Source organism: Schistocerca piceifrons, chromosome 1, assembly GCF_021461385.2.
Source record: "Schistocerca piceifrons isolate TAMUIC-IGC-003096 chromosome 1, iqSchPice1.1, whole genome shotgun sequence".
Taxonomy (NCBI): Eukaryota; Metazoa; Arthropoda; class Insecta; order Orthoptera; family Acrididae; genus Schistocerca; species Schistocerca piceifrons.
This window is the reverse complement of record NC_060138.1, coordinates 1,066,601,392-1,066,620,211: the sequence shown is the minus strand read 5'-3', so window position 1 is coordinate 1,066,620,211 and position 18,820 is coordinate 1,066,601,392. Positions and strand designations below refer to the sequence as shown.

The following is an 18,820-nucleotide window of genomic DNA, read 5'->3' as shown; positions in this document are numbered from 1 at the left end:
TCCAGACTTATTTTATTTGGGTACCAGTTTCGACGATTTACTACGTCATCTTCAAGTCCCCTGACCGACGTGTAGGAAGATTTCAGCATCGGTTCCGGTCAGAATAGGGGCCAGCATTCAAACACTGGTCTCTGTAGATTTCTGCTTGACACTGCAATCACTTCAACCATCATCTGGAGATGATGGTTGAATCTGGAGATGATGGCTGAAGTGATCACTGTATTAAGCAGAAATCTACAGATACCAGTGTTTGAATGCTAGCCCGTATTTTGACCTCAACCGAGATACGTGCGCGACGGTCAGGGAGCCTGAAGATGACGTAGTAAATCACTGAAACTGGTGGCGTAATAAAATAACAGTTTGGAACTTAGACGGCTGAAAGGTGTTTGATTTGATATCCTAATGTTAACTTCTTTCACATATGAGAGTGAAATGGATCTATGTGTAGGACTTAATAGGGCGCTTATAAGCTAAAGTCGGTTAGCAAAAGGCTGAAGAAAATTCGATGATTCCTCTCTGAAAACAGAGAAAAACAAAATTTTCGCATTTGTTTATGATCAAGATTATAAACAAAGTGCGAAAGTTTTGTTTCAAGATCATAAACAAAGTGCGAAAGTTTTGTTTTTCGTGTACAGAATCAGCTACATGCCGTCCAACGAACTTGCAGATGACAAGATGTACGGTGAGAAAAAACGGCAACAGAAAAAAAGCACAAAGCGTATGCCGCAAACAGCGACAATAATTCTTAAAGACATACCATAACATAAGATATAAAAAAAACCACTGATGATAGTGATATTTGCCGCCGAAACTAGTTTGGGAAATTAATAAGTAAACAAATAACAAGGAGTTTTGCATCAAGGCGGACTCAATTCCGATATTGTTGTTTTTCTATGCAAACGCGTACCAAATGGAAGAGTTCCAGGATAAAGTTATCGAGATAAACAGTCGAAGCATCAAGGCGGACTCAATTCCGGTATTGTTGTTTCTCTATGCAAACACGGACCAGTGGAAGAGTTCCAGGACAAAGTTATCGAGCTAAAGAGTCGAAATCACAGCGAATTAAGGTCATCCACAAAATTCAACAGCAGCGGAAGAGAAGACACGCTAACCAAAACTAAGCGTTCATTAAAGTCTAGCTTTGATATTCACAGCAACTTTCTTCAGGTTGTGAGGAAGAAGAAAGCTAGAAAATAAAGGAATACAGAAGATTCATGTAAGAAATAAGCAATTACCAGGCACCAGTCCATCAATGTACAGGTATTGAGAGGGAGTATAGATCGTGTCTTATCCATGGGCACCTTTCTCTTGACACGGACGCCACAGGCTGTAATTAGCTCTTAGTAATTGCAAAGCTGTGGAAAAGGATTGGATCAATGCACTATATGCAGAAATGCCAACTCTGTGAGATTAGGTACAAGCCTATAATTAACGCAGCACACCGCTTGTAGCCCAAAATATACGACAGGCGAAACAATGAGCCGACGAAATACATTGCTTGAGGCAGGCAGGACAAAGATGGTGTCTATTTGTTCATTGGACAGCCCGCACTTGTTTATTAAATGGTTACTACGACAGCTTCAGTACGTACTAATGAGATCTGATCACGCGTGCCTTTCAATAGAGGCTCTTTGGTACCTCCCTCTCTCTTGCTCTAGGTGAGCTATGGCTCGTGCTGCAGTACAATAGCCGGCGAGACAAATGAAGGGGGCACAATGAGCCGCGGCTCGCCCACGTCCGCAGTTAAACCTGGAGTTGGCCGGCGACCGCGTGTGCTTCTGCGAACGGCCGGTGCGGGAAATCCGGCGATCGCTGTGCGCTGACCGAGAGAGCGCGGCTTTCAGCGCGGACCACCGTTACGTCGCCCGCACGAGTCATCCTCAGTTGTCAGTTACCTACAGAGCAGATTGCCTTCCGCCCGCCTGCTGCAGTTCCAAAGCAACGCGACTCTTTCGGCGGATTAAGCTGTTGCAATTTCCGCTTGTTTTTCAAATGTACTTCCACGTTTATTGTACGAGAGGGTGAAAGCAGCTGTGCTCTACGTTAAAGGGCAGCTGAAGTTCTTTTCTCTTCGGAGGAACTTTGTTTAGCAGAGTGGAGAGAGCTCTATAGACACGAAGTGCGCTATTCAGGGACATGTATCCAAAACGCTCTCCACTCAGGAAAATACGAACATCAAAGAACCGACGTTTTTTTCGTTTCTCCACTCCTACGACTGATCACCTCAGAGAGTTATCCGCATGCTGTTCTGAAACAAAATTTTAATTCATTTAAAAAAGGGCGTTTATTATGTTTCACAATTTAATTACCTACGACAAGGTATTGAAGGTGTCTTTGAGAACGAATATTGTAGTTGTGTCACAGCAATAAATTGATAATAGCAGATATTTCTTCTGGATTAATGCCAAATGCGAAAATATCTTCCGTTTAAGCAGTAAAAAATGCAGTCTCGTGCGTAGGAGGACTTCGTTTTATGTCCAGTTCACGCAGTTTCTTACTCAAAAACGTTGCGGCCACTTCGACGAACATGAAAGTTCATAAACATTTCATTTTTTATTTCTGCCGTAGGTTCCTTAGTCGCTAAAACCAATTGTCTTCTTCCGCTACGCAATTTCAAACGTGTTTCCTTTTTTATTTATTTATTTTCGGAGCGTTCTCTGTAGCTTTCGATACACTGCAGAACAGTTGATGTATATCCGAAACTTACTTTTGAAGCATATTTTTTCCAGTTGGTGTTTTGAATTAATTCCTGATGAAGGAATTTTGGCTCATATATTTGCGCTTTCTTTAAACGTTAATTTTACTTATTATTTCCTATTGTATATAGTTTCATGTCCACTGTGCTGGCTCTGCTTTCTCTGATCGTGGCAAAATGGAGTAGGCTTAAGTGCCGTTTCGGCGCATATTTCGCAGCTTATAGTTTGTAAAAAGTAGTTACAAAGTCAGCTGTAGCTAGTTCATACTTTTCCCCATACATGACTACCTGACAAAAAAATATTCTGCAATTGAATCATTATTCCTGCAAGGCTGTTTCTATTCAAATTGAATCATTATTCTTGCAAAACTGTTTCTATTCAACTTCTCTCGCATGTCAGTCTTTTTCATGTTCAGCTATGTCAAACAACAACAGAAATAAATATAGGAAATTAAGTCTCAAAACTACACAAAATATTGCCTAACAATGGAAAACTAAGTATTGTAAAAAGTACAGTTTTACAAATAAAGGGATGAAATTGGAAGCGATCACTGGACCAAAAATGTGGTTCTAAATGTGTAAAGAAAATGCGCCGTAACGTCCAACAATTAATGAAAATCCGCAATGTCTATCACATTCCGAATGGTGTACTAAAACTGCTCTGCCGAATACAGTTAGTGTGGGGGACATGCAGTAGTACTAGTATAGCATTAAGTTACTGTTGTTCTAATGATGTGCGGAACATTAACCCTAAAAGTGTACACCAGGGTCAACCTTTTGTTACTGTGCATGCGTCACTGCACATACATAGCCCGCAGCCATCAATGTAAATTCAGCACTGAGTAAGACCTAATAGAGGAAGGACGTTCGATATGGTGAGAGACTGTAGTTTCATTAACTTTGCAGAAATATCTTTGAAGTGTCAGTATGTTTGGAGTATGAGTCGTGTAATTATTCTGTCGCCGAGTATGAAGTGCATATGTTACACGGGAAGCACTGTTAGAAGAATTCAGTCGGGAAAGCAACGTAAATGAGTATCGCGATGTGAATGATTCTGCGTGATCAGCCTGCCGAATTTCAAAAGAAAATACAGATGTCCACTGCAAGAATGGTCACTGTTGGAACACAGCTGTCCCTAACAGAAGAAGCCTTCCAGTTGCCTGTAACGTTGTCGTCCGTATTCCAAGAGCGTGGATATAATGATAACCGATTTATGAATGATTGAGAACACTTCAAGATAAATGATACTTAATTGAAACCCTCAGCTGCCGACAGGTGTTGTTGATATACCTCGATGAAGACAGCTGAAAATGTGCACCCTGACCGGGATTCAAACCCAGGATCTCCTGCTCACATGGCAGACGCTTCATCCGTTTGAGCCACCGAGGACTCAGATGAATAGCGCGACTGCAGGGACTTATCCCTTACACACTTCCCGAGAGACCCACATATATTCGTCTGTGCGAATGCGCTCAGGTTTGCCCTATCTCTGACGGGAATAGTCATCTTAGTGTGCGCGAATAATGAGTGGATAGGCAAATATCTATTAGGTACATTACGTATGTAGATTGTGGACAGTCCCTGCAGTCGCGCTATTTATCTGTGTCGTCGGTGGCTCAGATGGATAAGAGTGTCTGCCATGTTAGCAGGAGATCCCGGGTTCGAGTCCCGGTCAGGGTACACATTTTCAGCTGTCCCCATCGAGGTATATCAACAACACCTGTCGGCAGCTGAGGGTTTCAATTAATTATCATTTATTCTAGAGAAGCTGCACGGTCATCAACGGTATCTCCTCTTTCGAGAACAGTTACTATATTCAAATATACACTTCGAAATGTTTGTGAAATACGTACATTTTATTAAATGAAAGGCATGTGTATCTAGTTAAACAGCAAATAAAGTTTATAGATCCTGATAACTTTCAAGTTTAATCACTGATAAGCTTCAATGAAAGTTTTTATTTAGTCTTAGTGTTGAAGTTTCGAGAACATACCTTCACCGAGGAATCAAGCAGTATATTGCTCCCTCCTACGTATATCTCGCGAAGAGACCATGAGGATAAAATCAGAGAGATTAGAGCCCACATAGAGGCATACCGACAATCTTTCTTTCCTCGAACAATACGAGACTGGAATGGAAGGGAGAACCGATAGAGGTACTCAAGGTACCCTCCGCCACATACCGTCAGGTGGCTTGTGGAGTATGGATGTAGATGTAGAATTTAGGATGTATTAATACGAATATTGATTGAAGAAACACATAACAAAGGTGAACTGAAATTCATTTAATAAACAGAGTCCAGTTCCGTTATAAAATATTCAATATTCAATCAATTTCACCAGGCGATAATTGAGGGTCACTGTGACCCTGGCGTACAGTTTGCGTAACAATTTTAGAGGAGTACACTACTAGGGGCAATGAAATCATGGGCATCGACACACAGAGACTGATGCTGTTGTGAGGTGCTCTGCCTTCGCCGTCAGCTACCTGGTCCACGCGCAGTGCCTGCTCGGACAGTGAGGCAGGTGTGGAAGCGACAGTTGGCGGCAGCTGCGGAAGGCCGGCCGTTCCCAGCGAGGGGAGAGGCTGCAATTATTGACAATTTACCGCGCCGGCCGCCTGTTGACACAGTTAATAGGCTACCGTGCTACCTGCGCGGTGCTGGCAGCAGACCCGCGTGGCGCGGTGTGCAGCGCTCTGCGGAGGCGGACCGGTCCACACGCGGCCACAGCCGCCAACACCGCCCACCCCGCCTGGCGACCGCGCCAGGACACACTCACTCTCGGTTTCGCTTTCCTGGTGCAAGTCTGCCCTCACCACCCGTAACACTGAGAACCGGCTCGTACGAGCTAGAATGCAGATTCGCCACGGCTATGAAATCTGAACTAAAAGAAAGGAAGAAAACAGGGAAAATACAGACGGAGCAAAGGAAACAGAACACAGCCGAAGAAGGAAGAGATTTAACGAAGACAAAAAGAGAAAGGAAACAAGGAGAACTGATAATTTATTTATTTATTTATTTATTTATTTACACGTCAAGTTCAGTAGGACCTAATTGAGGAGCAAATCTCCAAGGTCATGGAACGTGTCAGTACATGAAATTACAACATAAAAGTAATAAGAGATAAAAGTAAATGTTAATGAACCTGAAAAAAGTCAGTCCATAAGTTTAAGTAAACGCTATCAGCAATACAATAAAAATCAGCTTGATTTTTCAAGGAACTATTCGACAGAATAGAAGGAGTGACCCATGAGGAAACTCTTCAGTTTAGATTTGAAAGCGAGTGGATTACTGCTAATGTTTTTGAATTCGAGTGGCAGCTTATGGATGCAGCAGTATACTGCACACCTTTTTGCACAAGAGTTAAGGAAGTCCGATCCAATTGCAGGTTTGATTTCTGCCCAGTATTAACCGAGCGAAAGCTTCTTATTCTTGGGAATAAACTAATGTTGGTAACAAGAAACGACAATAAGGAATATACATATTGAGAGGCCAATGCCAAAATACCCGAACTCTTGAACAGAAGTCGAAGAGGTTCGTGAACTCATACCACTTATTGCCCGACCGCCCGTTTCTGAACCAAAAATATCCTTGTAGAATGGGAAGAGTTACCCCAAAATATAATACCACACGACACAAGCGAATGAAAATAAGCAAAGTAGATTAATTTTCGTGTCGAAGTATCACTCACTTCTGATACCGTTCGCATAGTGAAAATGGCAGTATTAAGTCTTTGAAAAAGATCCTGAACGTGGACTTTCCACGGCAGCTTACTATCTATCTGAACACCTAGAAATTTCAACTGTTCAGTTTCACTAATCATATGCCCATTCTATGAAATTAAAACGGCAGGTTTTGTTGAATTGTGTGTTGGAAACTGTAAAAACTGAGTATTACTGTGATTTAACGTTAGTTTATTTTCTACAAGCCATGAACTGAGGTCATATACTGCACTATTTCATACCGAGCCAATTTTGCACACAACATTCTTTACTACCAAGCTAGTGTCATCAGTAAACAGAAATATTTTAGAGTTACCTGTAATACTAGAGGACATATCATTTATATAAATAAGGAACATGAGTGGCCACAACACTGATCCCTGGGGCACCCCCTACTTGACCGTGCCACACTCAGATCCCACATCACAGCCGTGATGTTAATCACTGTCTTGAGGCAATATATGAGTGCTTGATTTGTGAAAAAAGGAGTTCCATTACTCTAACCTTCCCGAGCGGTATTTTTTGAAATTTATACTTCTTAAAACTTTATTTCCCCCTTTTCTACGCATTTTAAATATGTGAATACAACATTTGTTTTACGTAACTTCAATCGTACCATGTATTAAAACTTACAGTTATGATTTTTTTCGCCAGAGGTAGTGGTACATAGTCATAACTGTACAATTGGTAGAGGATCCTTAATTGAGTACCAATAATCACCTTATGGATACTGTAAGGCAACACTGTAGCCATATAACCGAAGTTACTCAGTATGTACACTGAGCATTCAATAACGGAAACCATGGAGAAATTTTTAAAAAGGAATTAAAGTTCATGGAAAAGAAATAGAAACATTGTTTGCCCATGACACTGTGATTCTGTCAGGGACAGCAAAGGATTTGGACGAACAGTTGAACGGAATTGACGGTTTCTTGAAAACATTATAAGAATGAGTGTAACCGGAATAAATCAGACATAGCTGAGAGAATTAGGTTATGAGACGAGAAAAGTAGTAGGTGAGTTTTGTTATTTGGGAAGTGCAATAACAGATGACGGCCGAAGTAGAGAGGCTATAAAATGCAGACCGCTAACAGCAAGAAAATCGTTTTTGTAAAAGAGGAATAAGTTGACAACTGTTGGCAATTTAAGTGTTAGGACGTCTTTGCTAAAGATATTTGTCTGGAGTGTAGTCTTGTATGGAGGCGAAACACGGATGATAAGTAGTTCAGACAGGAAGAGAATAAAAGCTTTTGAAATGTGCTATTGAAGAATATTGAAGATTAGATGGTTAGGTCGAATAACAAATAAGGAGGTACTGAGTCGAACTGGGGAACACAGAAATTTATCTTCGTACATCCACATATAAATTGGATGATGATGGGACATCAGCAGGTATAATTTTTATTAAAAATGAAACTCCTCCAGCTGTACTTAAGATTTCATATTTATTTGGCTACTAGTTTCGACGGTGCGTCAACGCCATCTTCAGGCCCGTACGCTATGATGATATAAAAAAAAACTAGAAGTCCACGATGAGACCAAAACGTGCTCCACATGGAGCCCGCCTTCCATGTGGAGCACGAATTGGTCTCACCGCGGACTTCTAGTACTTAGCCACACACATTTCATATCTTCAAAGTGTATGGGCCTGAAAATGGCGTTGATGCAACGTCTAAACTAGTAGCCAAATAAATATGAAATCTTAAGTACAGCTGGATGAGTTTTATTTTTAACAAAAAGAAATTTATGGCATAACTTGACTAAAAGAAGGGACCAGCTGATAGGTCACATCCTGGGGAGGCATCGATGAGTTGTCAATTTAGTAAAAGAAGGAAGTGTGGGGAGTCAAAATTGTAGAGGGAAATCCAGGCTTGAATACAATAAGTAGTCGCAAATGGATGTCTCTTGTGACAGTTACGCAAAAATGACGAGGTTTGCACAGGATAGATTAACATGGAGAGTTGCCAAATCAGTCCAGAGACTGGACTGAAGACAATAGCAACAACACTGGATGCTATATATCTTGATACTCTCCGTACATGGAAAGAAAAATTGTAGAGAACTAAGGCCTTTTGCAAGACTCAAATCATATTTCAGCACTTCGCGCTATTTTCAATGGTTTTCATTTATCATTCTGTCGTCTACATTTTGTCGTAGTTGTAGAACATGACATGTGGCTCCTGGCGCATTTTACAGAAAGGAATCACGTGATCTCAATGCGGAAGGTATAAGGCTATGTACTCCACGAAGCGTTCTGCAAACTCTTCAGGCTGACGTGGCACTGAGATGACCCCAGAATTGATAGTAGTGGCAGTAGGACATTATACAGTCTTTCAGGTTCCTCACCATCTACACACATACCGAAGACATACTGAACATGAGACACACTACTGTATTTGTTTATTTATTTCCTTTTTATCTTCATTTTCCATCAGCTGTAGGTTCTTCGGCTTACCTTGACAATAGGAACATGCTTACCTGACAAAATATTGTGCTCCAACTCAGTGGTAAAGCCATACGCGTAAGGCATGTTTTATTCTCCAGAGGTACACAAAGTAGGGGACCAGCTGCCGCACATCATTAAGGTGGCTTTCAGAGTACACATGCAGATTTATGTTCTTCCAATTATCTGCCTCGGTGGTAAATCTGGCGGTCACATACTCTTGATCAGCGCCGGCGACTTAATGTTTTGAATGTGACCGCCTGAGTGCGGCAGCAGTTGCGCGCTATGGCAGCCAACAGCAAATGAACTCTTCCCGATTTGCATAACTACGTGGACTCACGAAATGATTTGGAACTGATGAATGACTGCGATATCGGTATCGAGAAGCAGATTTAGCTGAGTGAATGATTTCGGTTCAGAGATGTAACGTCAAATATTCCTGAGTTCACTGGAGAACCGCCTCCCTCTACAGATCACACAGAAAACAGTAAGTCACCGAGGCTGATCAAGATCCGCTTGTCGCTGGGCTGCTGCCGAGGCGGAATATACAGTCATAGAAATAAATCTTCAGAATAAATCTTTTTATTAGAACTGAAGATCACATCCTGAGGTTTTCTTCACAATTTATACTTAAAAAGGATTAACTAAATTAGCCTTCTGCAAAAACTAAATAAAAATTCTATGTCAGCTGGCTTCACATCGCAGGGAAAGAAGTACTCATACATACAAAGAAAATTACAATGTACATAAATGTAATGATTATTGTAATACATTGTAGCCGTCCCACCTATATGTTGGGGTGGAATGGACCAGCTTTTTGGTGGTCCCTGAGGTAATATATTTTGCCATTCTTATTGTAGCCACTGTTTCAGAGCAGTTTTACTTCGTATTTCATTGTTTCTGACCATTCTTTCAAGCGTACTCCAAACGTGTTCAGTTGGATTAAGGTCTGCGCTCTTGTGCTGGATACTTGACGACATGGGGCGTGTAGTGCAACAACCACTGACGAACAATTTCCACTGTATCCTTAGGATCATTGTCTTACTGGAAGTAGTAATTTGTGCCTAAACTCTTTTTTGTAATTTACCTTTAGGATATTTAAATATTGAAATCTATCCAACACTTGATGTAGCCACACATCCTCACACCATAATTTCTCCACCACCGTGCTTACTCTAGGCTGAATGTGTTTGGGATCCAGCTCAGTATTTGGTCGTCTCCACAGTAAAATTCTGCCATAATTTACAATTATTTTAAATTTACAATCATGTGTGAACAGTATCCTGTCCCAGAAACTTATGTTCTTCTAACTTCCTCTCCAGCAAAAGTCCCAGTTTTCTTGCTAATGTACGGTTTTCATCTAGGTACCGCAGCTCCACAACCTGCGTTACTTTATATGTAGGGGACAGCCCTTGGAGTGATTTTCTTCGCGAAGTGATCATTAACAAGAGCAAACAATGCAGAAGCTGTCAATGTACGATCTTTTTTGACCACCTTTATTAAAATAATTCGTTCCTTTTCGCTATTAATGAGGGTACTTCTTTCTGAAGATTGCGATATTACAGTCTGCCCAGCTGCCTGGCTTCTTCTAATAACATCAGCTATTTTTGAAAATGATTTTCCTTTTTAGAATTGGGAGATACCTATTTGCCTTTCCTCTACACTTGTTTCCTTCCCTTTGGACCCTATTTTGTTGTTGAAATGCGTTCACCGTGTGTCAGAACCAACATGCACGAAATGCAGCTTGTCACTGAAGGCGTTCCGTGCTGTACGCGGTTCGTTAGTCGTTTCTATGTTTACATTTCTAGTAGTGTATGAATACGTTTTTCAGCACTCTGTTACTTTTTGCAGAAGGCTAATTCAGTTAATCATTTTATACGTGCAGATTAGGAAGGAAATTCCCATACTGCTAGTTTACCAAACAGCATCTCTGGTTTGGATCTTTAGTTCTCATAAATAAAGTTATTCTGTATGAACAAAGTTGTACGCCGCGCGGGATTAGCCGAGCGGTCTGGGGCGTTGCGGTCATGGACTGTGCGGCTGATCCCGGCGGAGGTTCGAGTCCTCCCTCGGGCATGGGTGTGTGTGTTTGTCCTTAGGATAATTTAGTTTAAGTAGTGGGTAAGCATAAGGACTGATGTGATGACCTTAGCAGTTAAGTCGCATAAGATTAAAAAAAATTGTATGATCACTTTTTCCATGACTGTATGTTCAGAGGATAATTGTCAGTCGTATGGCCGGGTTATTGTCTTCGATGGGTACAATATTTCTCGGGCGACCTTGTTGCCTTCGTCAGACACAGTGAACAATGACGTCTGAACTGCGCACTTGTTCCACTCACGCACTTCCGTGTTGGTGTCCGTCGTGAAAAAGCCGAAGGATGTCGCAGTGCCCAAATACCAGCACTATCAAATGTTCTCAAACCAATTCATTACTGACGAAAAATTAATTACTAAAGAGAAACAACAACAGCGTATCGTTAATAACAAAAGACAGCATTACGCATAACGCTTTCGATGTATAATCAAGACGCATTCGAACTTCTCCTCCCCCCTCTCTCCCCCCCCCCCCCCACCCCAATTGATTCAGAGAACAGAGCAGTGTGAAAATGGGCTGCAGCGGTATAGCCACTGGGGCGAATGTCAACCGCTTCAGGTTAACTGTAAGGCGCTTCACTTCATGGAAAAGTCGTTAAGAGCTGAAGGGCGCGGAGGTCCGTTGCATTCACAGCGCTCGTGATTTCCGCTAGGCGTTCCGCAAGCGGCGCTGCCTGCACCTTTGCAGCTGCGCAAACCAACGCTTTAGCGGCACTTCCGACGAAAGGTTGTGGGCAAAATTTGAGCTCACATTACCGCTTCCATATGCCGCATCTTGCTAAAACCGAACTGACGTAAGGAATCTCGAGGTACAACTAACTGGCTTTGGTAGTAAGTAGGCATTTCATTGGACACAGTGAGAACCCAAAGGGGGGAGGGGGAAATGGGGGGAGCGGGGGTCTTACTCCACCTATCGAAACCGGTTTCGGACTGTTATAAGCCCATCCTCAGGTGTCGTAGCTGTGCTGTGGTCCCCGAGCACCGCGTGTACTAGGTGAGGTATGCCTCTGAGCGCAGGACAGGAAGTCGCCCTTACGAGTGAGAATGTCCCCAGTTGTCAGACACGTTCATTAGATAAGGCCGTACTGGTTGCAATAATGCAGTTGGTAGCAATAAGAACAAGAATATTACCAAGCAATTGCTACCTACCGCATTATTGCAACCAGTACGGCCTTATCCAATGAACGTGTCTGACAACTGGGACCTTCTCACTCTTAAGAGCGACTCCCTGTTCTGCGCTCATAGGCAGCACACCGCGCCTGGTAAACGCAGCGCTCGGGGGCCACAGCACAGCTACGACACCTGGGGATGGGCTTATAACAGTCCGAAACCGGTCGTGTGAAAATAAAGTAATTTACAACTGAATCGGTATTTTCAACTTCTACTGCGTATGTCGTTGCATCGTCACATGTCTTACATTTACAATACTTTTCCTAGCGTAGGAACTCATCACGCAGCCGTGTCGGCCGGGTAACTAAACACACAACAAGCGACTGCATCAGAGTATGAATCAAACCAGTAACAGGAACCACACTTAATAAATAAATAAAATGTGACAGAGGTGACGCAGCCGGCCGGGGTGGCCAAGCGGTTCTAGGCGCTTCAGTCTGGAACCTCGCAACCGCTACGGCCGCAGGTTCGAATCCTGCCTCGGGCATGGATGTGTGTGATGTCCTTAGGTTAGATAGGTTTAAGTAGTTCTAAGTTCTAGGGGACTGATGACCTCACATGTTAAGTCCCATAGTGCTCAGAGCCATTTGAACCATTTTTTGAGGTGACGCAACAGATCACCTGCAAATACATTAAAGCTCATAATGACATCAATTCCGTCTTCTAACCTGTAACCCAAGTTACGTAACTTTACACACCCCAAACGAAACTTAATCAGCAAAAAGTATTAGTTACGAAAATGATTTCAATTTTATGACCAGTTAGGTACGTTCAACAGTCTAAAATTAGCTCCACGTGACAAGGCCATTTTTCCAGACCTCAAATTACCAATAAAAAATGATCCCTTTTACTTGCTGTTCTACAACTTTGTACGTAACGACTTGCGTCTCGGTACTCTGAAATGAAACGGCTGTAATCCAAATCAAAAATGAATGAAGGTAATGAGAGGAGAACAGCCCTCACAGCCCCTGCTATTGACCAGTACCCTACCGGGGTACGCGTTCCACTGTTGCGCCGTTAAGGGACATTCAAGAGTTAGCTGGAGCGTGTAGGCTTACAGAGGGCCCTCCGCAACAAGCTTTGTTAATATGGGACGGCAAACTAGTTGGGGACGCCGGCGACAAGAGAGAGCTTGGGGTCGCTCCATAGGGGAGCACGAAGCGGTAGCAACATCTATATGAGCTGCCTCGCAGGCGTCCTGTACACACTCTGAGGTTCTGAGGTACCGTGTGAATTTATGCGCTACCCGAAAAACTAATGTGCTTTTCATAATCCCCGCAACCACTGGTGTGTAAATTACAGACTTCATTTTAATAATTACACTGAAGTGACGAAAGTCATTGGATACCTCGTAATATGTCAGAGGATGACAGACTAAAGGCCGAAATACTAAATGTCTTTTTCCAAAGCTGTTTCATAGAGGAAGACTGCACTGTAGTTCTTTCTCTAGATTGTCGTACAGATGACAAAATGTTAGATATCGAAATAGATGACAGAGAGATAGAAAAACAATTAAAATCGCTCAAAAGAGGAAAAGCCGCTGGATCTGATGGGATAACAGTTCGATTTTACACAGGTACGCGAAGGAACTTGACCCCCTTCTTGCAGCGGTGTACAGTAGGTCTCTAGAAGAGCGTAGCGTTCCAAAAGATTGGAAAAGGGCACAGGTCAACGTCGAACACATATGCAGAACTATAGACCTATATCTCCAACGTCGATCAGTTGTAGAATTTTGGAACACGTATTATGTTCGAGTATAATGACTTATCTGGAGACTAGAAATCTACTCTGTAGGAATCGGCATGGGTTTCGAAAAAGATGATCGTGTGAAACCCAGCTCGCGCTATTCGTCTACGAGACTCAGAGGGCCATAGACACGGGTTCCCAGGTAGATGTCGTTCAAATGGTTCAAATGGCTCTGAGCACTATGGGACTCAACATCTTAGGTCATAAGTCCCCTAGAACTTAGAACTACTTAAACCTAACTAACCTAAGGACATCACACACACCCATGCCCGAGGCAGGATTCGAACCTGCGACCGTAGCAGTCCCGCGGTTCCGGACTGCAGCGCCGGAACTGCACGGCCACCGCGGCGGTAGATGTCGTGTTTCTTGACTTCCGCAAGGTGTTTGATACAGTTCCCAACAGTCGTTTAATGAACAAAGTAAGAGCATATGGACTATCAGACCAATTGTGTGATTGGATTGAAGAGTTCCTAGATAACAGAACGCAGCATGTCATTCTCAATGGAGAGAAATCTTCCGAAGTAAGAGTGATTTCAGGTGTGCCGCAGGGGACTGTCGTAGGACCGTTGCTATTCACAATATACATAAATGACATTGTGGATAACATCGGAAGTTCACTGAGGCTTTTTGCGGATGATGCTGTGGTATATCGAGAGGTTGTAACAATGGAAAATTGTACTGAAATGCAGGAGGATCTGCAGCGAATTGACGCATGGTGCAGGGAGTGGCAATTGAATCTCAATGTAGACAAGTGTAATGTGCTACGAATACACAGAAAGAAAGATCCTTTATCATTTAGCAACAATATAGCAGTTCAGCAACTGGAAGCAGTTAATTCCATAAATTATCTGGGAGTAGGCACTAGGAGTGATTGAAAATGGAATGACCATATAAAACTAATCGACGGTAAAACAGATGCCACACTGAGATTCATTGGATGAATCCTAAGAAACTGCAGTCCGGAAACAAAGGAAGTAGGTTACAGTACACTTGTTCGCCCACTGCTTGAATACTGCTCACCAGTGTGGGATCCGTACCAGATAGGGTTGACAGAAGAGATAAAGAAGATCCAACGGAGAGCAGAGCTCTTCGTTACAGGATCATTTAGTAATGGCGAAGCGTTAGGGAGATGATAGATAAACTCCAGTGGAAGACCTTGCAAGAGAGACGCACAGTAGCTCGGTACGGGCTTTTGATGAAGTTTCGAGAACATACTTTCACCGAGGAGTCAAGCATTATATTGCTCCCTCTACGTATATATCGCAGAGAGACCATGAGGATAAAATCAGAGAGATTAGAGCCCACATAGAGGCATACCGACAATCTTTCTTTCCTCGAACAATACGAGACTGGAATGGAAGGGAGAACCGATAGAGGTACTCAAGGTACCCTCCGCCACATACCGTCAGGTGGCTTGCGGAGTATTGTTGTAGATGCAGATGTAGATATCGTGTCGGACCTCGTTTTGCCCAGCGTAGTGCAGGAACTCGACGTCGTTGGAAGAGTCTGCTGCCATATTGACCCATGCTACCTCTATAGTCATCTGTAGCTGAGAAAGTGTTGCCGGTGCAGTATTTTGTATACGAACTGAACTCTATATTATATCCAATAAATTATCGACGGGTTTCATTTCCGGCAATCTGGGTGGCCAAATAAATCTCTTTAACTGTCCAGAATGTTCTTCAAACCACTCGAAAACAGTTGTGGACCGGTGACATGGCACATTGTCATGGGAACGTGATATCCATTACTAGCTGCAAACGGTCTCCAAGTAACCAGACATAACCATTTTTAGTCAATGATCGGTCCACTTGGACCAGACGACCCATTCCATTCCATGCAAACACAGCCCACGCTATTATGAAGGCGCCAGCAGTTGCACAGTGCCTCGTTGACAAGTTGGGTCCATGGCTTCGTGGGGTCTGCGCCACACTCGAATCCTACCATCAGCTCTTACCAACTGAAATCGGAACTCATCTGACCAGGCCACGGTTTTCCAGACGTCTAGGGTCCAACCGATATGGTCACGAGGGCAAGAGGAGCGATGCAGACTACATCGTGCTGTTAGCAAAGGCACTCGCATCTGTTATCTGCTGCCATAGCCCGTTAACGAGCACTGACAACGCTATGCAAACGCCGCTGCTCTCGGTCGTTATGTGAAGGCCGTAAGTCACTGCGTTGTCCGTGGTGAGAGGTAATGCCTGTAATTTGGTATTCTCGGCACACTCTTGACACTGTACGAGGGTTATTCGGAAAGTAAGGAACGATCGGTCGTGAAATGGAAACCACAGTGAAAATCAGATGAAGTTTTGCACAGGTGTTTTGGGCAGCGTCTCTAGTATGCCCGTTGATTGCGTTACGTCGTTCTTTTTAATTCTGAGCACACAGGGAGCACATAAAGATACCTAGAACAATAGTGTCTCCCGCTAAGTACGAGGGCTTGGTGAGAAATTTCGCCGGAAGCTATGCAGCCAACATTACATAACTGTCGTTGGGTTTCTTCTTCAACACAATTCTCAGCCGCATTCTGCAGGGGCAATGAAGGCGCTCCTGCATCGTTTACAATTGGAAATGTTTGGTTACCCACAATACAGCCCGTAATTGTCTCTCTCTGAGTTTCATCTCTGCTTACATGAACCGCTGGCTATGAAGACAACGTTTTGGCACAGACAACGAGCTGTAGGAAAGCGCAGAGAATTGGCGAAAAGCACTGGCGGCTGCCTTCTATAAAGAGGGTATTGGAAAGTTGGTACAACGCTACGACAAACGTCTAAGTCGGATCGGCTATTGCAGAGATAAGTAGCTGGAAGTTGTAGCTAACTGTTGCAAATAATTCAGTTTTGATTTTCACTGTGGTTTCCATTTCGCTACCTATCGTTCCTTACTTTCCGAATAGCCCTCGTATATCTCGAAATACTGAATTCCCTAATGATATCCGAAATGGAATATACCGTACTTCTAGCTCCAACTACCACTCGGCGTTCAAAAACCCCATCGTGTGACCATAATCACATCGAAAACCTTTTCACATAAATCATCTGATTAGAAATGACAGATCTGTCAATGCACTACCCTTTTGTACCTTGTGTACGCGACAATACCGCCATCTGTATATGTGCACATCGCTGTTCCATTACTTTTGCACCTCAGTGTTTATTATAGATCACACACTAATATTTAAAGAATATTTTAGAATGACCGCAGGAACTATGTTATATTTTGTTATAGACAGCTTGGTATTCTGTCTGAAGACCAGTTTGATGCAGCTCTCAGCCGTCCGCTGTAGCCGAGCGGTTTTAGGTGCTTCCGTCTGGAAACCGCGCGACCGCTACTACGGTCGGAGGATCGAATCCTGCCTCGGGCATGGATGTTTGTGATGTCCTTAGGTTAGGTAGGTTTAAGTAGTTCTAAGTTCTAGGGGACTGATGACTTCCGATGTTAAGTCCCATAGTGCTCAGAGCCATTTGAACCAATACTTAACTTTGCATATTAACAAAGATGTGTCGCAAGCAATTTTCGACACGCAAATAATCAATGTCCTTGGTGTATACAATTTCAATGCAAGCAAAACAATCCAGTTCATAAGTCACTGCTGTATCGTAGGTATGATGGCTCGCTCGTCTTACATTCCCCGCCGCTAGGCGGAGCGGCGCTTATAGTCTCTTCGTATAGATGCCGCTCGTGTTTTGGTGTCGTCCTAGAGAGCGTACTGTTGGCTGGCGTCGTCTCACAGCCCTCTCTGCTGCTCCGTTATTCAGCGTCGTACCGGCGCTTGTCGTTATGCCGGAACAAGGATGTCAAAGAGATTCGGAAAACGACAAAGTCAACTTCATCGAGAATTTTTGAGAGTTACGTCGAACTGCTCTGGCGGACTGAAATCACTGATTTCGGGAAATGTATACACGATAGCGGGTTTACGGCGGACGATCGTTGCGTCACCAAACCGATCACTTCCAACGAATTGGAAAGGCTGAAAAATATACAGAGAAATGAATCATTAGAAAAGAACACGAATAGACTCAGTATTACTAAATACAAACATATTTAAGGTAAAATTAATTATTATTTGACGCTAAAATACAGGGCTCGTTTAACACATGACTGAGTAGCGAGCCTCCAGCAAGAAGAAGGAGGAAGACCGCTGTACGCGTTTCGCGTTTTTTAAACACAATGTAATCTGAAAGAACACAGATAATAATCAAATAATCGTATGAAGAGTTATAATTTCATCGCTGATTTCATCAGAATACACAGCTCTGTTTTACCGTGAGGGAAGGGTTCCTGCCTGCACCAAATCCAGTTCTTGAGCAGTGTAGCCTGTTGCTCTATCAACATAGTCGATTGTGTACTGTTTTCTATTGTAACACCCACCAATTTCAATGCGTAATGCGTCAGATAGTTCTTTAATGCGAAACGTAAGAATTTACCTAGAGATGCATTGATTGTTCAAGGCATCAGTTCGCGTGAAACATTCACCTCCGACCTCAAAATACTCTATTTACATTGCTCTACCGTCTGTATTACAGGGTGGCGCACGAAATGTTTTACCAATTGTTTCTTTCACAATTTACGATGCACTTTAGATATCCCGCTGTGATCTCTACAGCAGTACCAGCAGAGCTTGGAAAAACAAATGAGTTACGAAATGTGTGTAATTCACGATACTGCCGCTAGGAGACTAGTAAGCAGCAATGGCCGACAATGGAAGACTGACAACACAGCAACAATCGGCAATTGTGTTACTGTTTCATGAAACGAAAAGCCTTGTTGTGACTCAGAGGCGTTTTCGACAACAGTGTAACACACGATGGGTCCCTTGCAAGAAGACCATCTACAGGTTGTACGATAAATTTGTACAGGAAGGAACAGTATTGGAAGCGAAGCGACCTCGGCCTAAGCCTGTTTGTTCGCCGGAGAATACTGAAGCGGTACGAGTTGCTGTACAGA

At 43.1% G+C, this 18,820-nt stretch overlaps 1 protein-coding gene across 2 annotated transcripts in view; it reads right to left on the bottom strand.

Annotated features, from left to right (window-relative positions):
- The window catches only part of LOC124757160, a 430,922-nt gene that overhangs the window by 301,951 nt on the left and 110,151 nt on the right, over window positions 1-18,820 (bottom strand). The window lies entirely within an intron of this gene.